A 6,000-nucleotide genomic window follows, 5' to 3' on the forward strand; every position below is an offset into this window, starting at 1 on the left:
GGCTCCGTCCTTCCCGGTCCTGAAGGGAGGTCAGGGAACAGGCAGCTGGGAAAGTGGGACAAGAAACTTAGCCTGTCCGTCTTCTTCTTGGAGAATTTTCAAGTTTCACACACTGCCAGGAGCCACCACGGGAGATCCCACCCGTGACAAAGGTCAGGCGGAGAGGACCTGACAGGCAAAGGCAGAACAGGACTCGAGGGATTCCCTGGACCTGCTCGAGCATCTACCCCGAAACTAAAATCTGTGTGTCTACTGGTTATTACATTATGCCTTTCACCAACTCTTCTGACATTTACAGCGGGCTATCCCCGACCACCTTTCTCTGAAGAAAATCAACTTAGGGCTCTAGTTAATAAGCCTCCTGGGCTTGAAAGGAGCATTTTTACTTTAACCCCCCTGTTACTATTTTAGCTTGCTTGGCAGGTTTATCCACACTCTTGCAACTAACGCACATGATTGTTCACAACACCCCAAGCATAACCTTCGAGCGATAAAAAAGCTGTATGAGAATAATACTGCATTGTTGAGCCGATGTTTGCTACCGAGTTTCCTTGTCCTTTACTCAAAGTGCACCTGGGAGTGCATCAGCAAAAACAGTTGGTATACAGGAAAAACAAGCAGCAGCCTTGGCCTTGGCAACACAGGACCCTTGAGTTAGTAAGTTCCTTCTTTGTTGTAACCCCCTGCACCTTTGCTCCATAAGAATGTAACTTTAATACTTTCTGAGGGAGACACAGATTGGAAAACTAAAGAAGAAACAGAGAAGACAAGCAGGGGTTTCACTGAGGAAAGAAGAAATGTCCCAGGGATGGGGGGAGACTTGGGATGGCCTAGTCTGCGGGCAGGAGGTGAGGACACCCCATCTCCTCCTTCAGCCTCAGACTGTCCAGGGAGGAGCTGGAGGACCCAGGTCTCCAGGGTCATGGGGAACACTTGGTAAAAGATAGTTTCCCATCACTCACATCTCCACCCTGTCCTGTCCTAGGTCTGTGTGGTCTAGAGTCTGCCTCCTTCAAGACCCCCAGGGACCTCAGGTGACCTGGGCAGGGAGAGAAGGAAGCAATTTGCATGAGGCCCCTCCTTCACCTCATGGGGTGCGAGGCATGCAAAGGCCCAGGACCCCACCTCCAGCTCAGGAGGCCAAAGAGGTCATGTCCTGGGAGGGCCCTCACCATGGCCTGGACAGTGCTTCTGCTCTGGCTCCTCACTTACGATCCAGGTCAGGGGCTGGGACTCTGCATCCTCTGGGGCATCTCCAAGCAGAGTCTCAGGGTCCTTGTCTCCATAACAATCCCTGTCTGTCTCTTGTTGCTTTTAGCGGTAGATGCTTAGACTGTGGCCCAGAAGCCGTCACGGCCAGTGTCTCCAGGAGAGAAGGTCACCCTCACCTGTGGACTGAGCTCTGGGTCAGTCACAACCAGTAACTACCCCAGCTGGTTGCAGCAGACCCCAGGCCAGGCTCCCTGACTGCTTTTCTATAGCACAAACAGTCGCCCGTCTGGGGTCTCTAATTGCATCTCTGGTTCCATCTCTGGGAACAAAGCCACCCTCACCATCACGAGGGCCCAGCCCAAGGACGAAGCCGATTATCACTGTGGTCTGGGAAGTGGTAGTTACAATGCCGCAGTGATGTAGCCCATGGGGGAAGTGCTACCAAAACCTGCCCTTGTGCTCAGAGGGCTCAGCGCTTAGTGGCAGGAGAGGCGGGGAGGGGGTGGGACAGGTCAGGGTCCTCATGGGGAGGGAGGCTCTGGGCCCGTCTCCTGTCTGGTGGTTCATGGCCACATGTCTCCTCCCAGCTCTCCCCTGGTGTGTCCATCTCTCCAGGGGGACCCCTCTCTGCCCCTGTTGTTGGGAAGGAGGCTTGGCTCCACAGGGAGACTCACACCCCCACCACTGCCATTAGGACTCTTGTCATTCAAATCACACTAAGAGATGTACAGCGTCATGAACTTGATCTTGCAGACAAATAATATTTCATTTGCTGGGAGGGACACAAGTAGTGGAATTTTCTAGAGTGCAATTTCCCATCTAGAGCTCCTGAATCACAGCCTTTTGTTGGTGGCAAAAATCTGTGGTTAACAAGAACCTCCCCAAAATATTTAAGAACATCAACGTTCCAGAAGTATGTCTTTGTGTATTATTGTGAAATAACCCCTGAGAATTGTCTTAAATTGGGCCTAGTCACATTAACTTCCCATGACACAGTTCAGTTGCTCAGTCGTGTCTGAATGTTTGCAATCCCATGACACATTCACTCCCAATTCACAATAAAAATACAAAACCCCCCAAACACTATTCACATCTTAATTTCAAAAGAAGATGGAAATTGGGTGGAATTTCCACAAATCTGTGTTGTCTAAGGACACACTTCGAGGCTCCTGGGACGATTTATGTTCCTGCTGCTGCTAAGTTGCTTCAGTCGTGTCCGACTCTGTGCAACCCCATAGACGGCAGCCCACGAGGCTCCCCCACATCTGGGATTCTCCATGCAAGAACACTGGAGTTGGGTTGCAGCATTTCCCTCTCTCTTTCTACTCAGTCGTTATAGCTCCGCGACTCTATGTCTCTATCGAACGTATACACCTCTCCGACTGCGCAAGTTCCCCACAAGTGCCATCCCCTACATCGCCACGGATCCGATCTAAGTAGTAAACTTCCCAGACCACCTCTCATTCCATGACTTACTCTACACATCCTGTTCTTGGGATGGACTTTATCTGTCTCTAGGCGCGTCTCACCCGATATCGTGACTATTATCCTTACCAGTTGCCGTAATAACCCTCGTTACGATCTACGTTCCACGGTCTTTCAATTAGAACTACCCTCTCCTATACCTTTGGAGCCCGCGCCGCCCTACGTCCCATCACACTCACCCCTCTCAGATCAAGACGACGTCATTCCTGTCATGCTTAGCCTGACCTGCTCCGTTGCGCACAATCCCCTCTTTCCCGATTCCGTGTTAGTGCTAGACACACTATAGTCCTCCTCTTATCGCGATAATCGTACGCTGCTGTTCTTCTCCTCCACAGATACTCTATTCAACTGACTGTTATGCCAAATCCATGCCACGCTTCTTTTCTCTACTATCCTCTACCCTCCCCTACCCATGGCGTCCACTCTTCCTCTTCTCCATCAGCCTTCCTCCTCTCCTCTGCAAGCTTCCTGAACCTTCCTCCTATACATATAGTGTGCCGCCGTTCTATATCAGCACCTCCTGCCTACCACGTACCATATTTTCCTTAGTATCCCACGTATCTCGAAATACTCTAATCATCTGCCATTTTTCACGTTAGGGGCTTACCGTATAAACCCACCACCTGTCCCTCACACCTCTCAACCCGCCCCTATCATCTCGCGCCGAGTCCTTAATCCCAGCGTTCTTCATTAACGCTCTCATTCCACTCCCTTCCTAAACCGACACCATGCAGTAACTAAATCCACGTTGACAGTAACTTCTTTTCTCTTTTTTGACTTTCCTGTGTTTGCCATACAGCTCTCGCTCCTTTCTCACCCTATCCTCCTTTAACAGTCCATAACCGAGTCAGCGTGCTTGCCCGCCCTATCCCGTTATATCATTCAAGCTGCTGTCTCTCACGATTATGACACTCGGTCTACTGCTTCCACGGCCACTCCTTTCGGTATCACTCAAACCCCCGTATTCCGCGTTTCCGAGCATGGGCTCCTCCATTCCATGGAGACCTTTTTTACCTTAGGCAAGAGCACTTGGCCCATTAGTTGATTGGTATACGTTTGCCATGCCTTTCTCCAACAATTATCTCGGATTCTCCTGCAGTAATATGAGTTAGAACCTCCTGCACTTGCCTGCAAACTGGGTCCCATAATTCAGCCCACACGCGTTTCCCTCTCCATTGACTACCCGGGTGCCTTGGATGCCAGGTCGTAGCCGGCCCCTCAACAAGTGTGGAACGCCCCGGGTTCCCGTCCCTGGACAGCGAGTGAATGGGCGCTGGTGAGATGGAGCAGAAACAAGGGAGATCCCTCGACCCTGAGGGAAAGCCAGGGCTCGTTCGTGTGAGCACCCCCGTTCCACTTCTGCTCTGCTGAAGTGTGGGGGCCAGGACACCTGAGCCTTGTACCCCAGCTGGGCATCAGTGTCGTCCTGGAATATTGAGGTGGGTTCGCGATAAAAAACACCTACCTGTGGGTGGCTGGCACTGTGGGATCTGAAGCATCCATGAGCGTGGAGCACAGCAGGTCCCTCAGCCCGGGCTCACCTCCCTGAGGGCGCAAGCTCCGCAGGACCTGGTTCTCACCCTGGATAGGAAAGGAGCAAGACTGACAGGATTGCCCAGGGGCCTGGGCGGAGTCAGACACAGACAGTGGGTCGGTGCGGCAGTGAACACCACAACCACTAATTGATGAGACTTTAGGTGGAAGATACAGGGCAGCCCCTGCTTTCATTTTCCCCGCCACGAACAATTCCCCACGCACGACACCAGGGGGCGCTGTAGCAACCTGCTAGTGGCAGAACTTGAAACCACCACTAATTGTTCCCCTGACCTGGCCGTCCTGGGCTCCCTGGACTGGAGTGAGGTCTCGCAGGAGATTTTCTCAGAGGAGAAAACATAGAGCCAAGCCCTCAAGTTCTTTCTGGGAGTGAAGCTGCAAAATGGGCCAAGGCATGTCCTGTTCTAGTCACCAGGGCCACTCTTCCCGCGAGCAAAGGAGGGAGAGAAGACCCTCAGAGTCCACGCCCTGCACCCCTTCCAACTCCCTCAGTCACTCTGCTGCCTCCTTCAGCTCTTTCCTAAAAGCCTCTCCCCTGTCCAGGCCCCCTCTGATCATGGACTTCTTCCCTATCCTGGAGCTCCCTGTTTTCTACACACATCCACACCTGAGCTCCTCCGTCAATGACCAGGTCACTCGACAGAAAGCTCATGGACATGTTTCCAGAACTTCTGAACTGGACACCTCACTTCGTATCCCCTCCTTGAACCACTCTAACCTTTCCTTCCAGAGAAGACTCAGGTTTTCGGCTCTCCCACGCATGCTTGACCCATAGGTCCGCCTCCCCTCCCTGTTCCACCCATGATTCCCCCCCTCGATTTTCCAGGGATCCAGGGGAGACTCCAGCAAAGCTGATTATCCCCTGAACAACTACACATTCCGTCCCGATGTGCCCACTGAGTGAGGGTACAGGAGGGGGAGAGAAACCGTGTCCTGACACTGGGAAAATGATTTCCTGGCTGAGGAGTGTCTGTGTCAGCTGCGTGTGGGATTGATTTTATGCATGGTAGCGCAGGAGAAGCTGCTGGGCCCTGGGCTGGAGAAAGCAGACTGTCCTGGGGGCTCTGCCCCCGGGGCGTGACTGCTGCTCTGTCTGAGCATGTCTATGGTCGCCGTCTGAGATTCCTGAGAACAGTGATCTGCCTTGTCATGTCCTGTGTCTCATCTCAGATCTGAGACTGACCCATGGCTCTGATAACTCAGGCCTGCCCTGTTTCACAGAGAAATGTCCTGCTACGACATAAAATCCCCAGTGGAGATGCCAATACATGTAGAAAGTCTTTAAAATTTACAATTATGTTTTAGAAATACTTACCATTGGCAATGCAAAAGTAAAAACAGAGCCAGAGTCGGACACAACTTAGTGACTGCAACCACAACATTTTCTTCAAGTTAAATATTAGCAATCATATATTTAAGGGATGACCTTAGATTGTTTACTACTCCATGAACAATTTTGTTCATTGAAAAATCTCGATCACACAATTCACTTGGTAAACACTCACACTGCACTACAGGTAAGCTACAGGTTGGCTGTGGTTTTCTATCAAAACATCCTGAAGCTTATAATACAAAACCACTTTGGGGAAAGTGGAGTCAAGAGCTCTATCACAAGGTCAGGATGTTGTGCTTGGGCCAGGACACCGGGGGCGGTCATGAGCCTTTCCTGAGGTTGGCGGTGGAGGGGGGTGGCGTGAAGAGCAGAGACAGGCCCCCTGGTACCTTTCTGGTGCCTTAAGATCTCTCCTT

At 51.6% G+C, this 6,000-nt stretch overlaps 1 protein-coding gene across 1 annotated transcript in view; it reads left to right on the forward strand.

Annotated features, from left to right (window-relative positions):
• LOC789205 (immunoglobulin lambda-1 light chain-like) overlaps window positions 1-6,000 on the forward strand; it is a 448,173-nt gene that overhangs the window by 90,836 nt on the left and 351,337 nt on the right. The gene's annotated exons all lie outside the window — the stretch shown is intronic.

Source organism: Bos taurus, chromosome 17, assembly GCF_002263795.3.
Source record: "Bos taurus isolate L1 Dominette 01449 registration number 42190680 breed Hereford chromosome 17, ARS-UCD2.0, whole genome shotgun sequence".
Taxonomy (NCBI): domain Eukaryota; kingdom Metazoa; phylum Chordata; class Mammalia; order Artiodactyla; family Bovidae; genus Bos; species Bos taurus.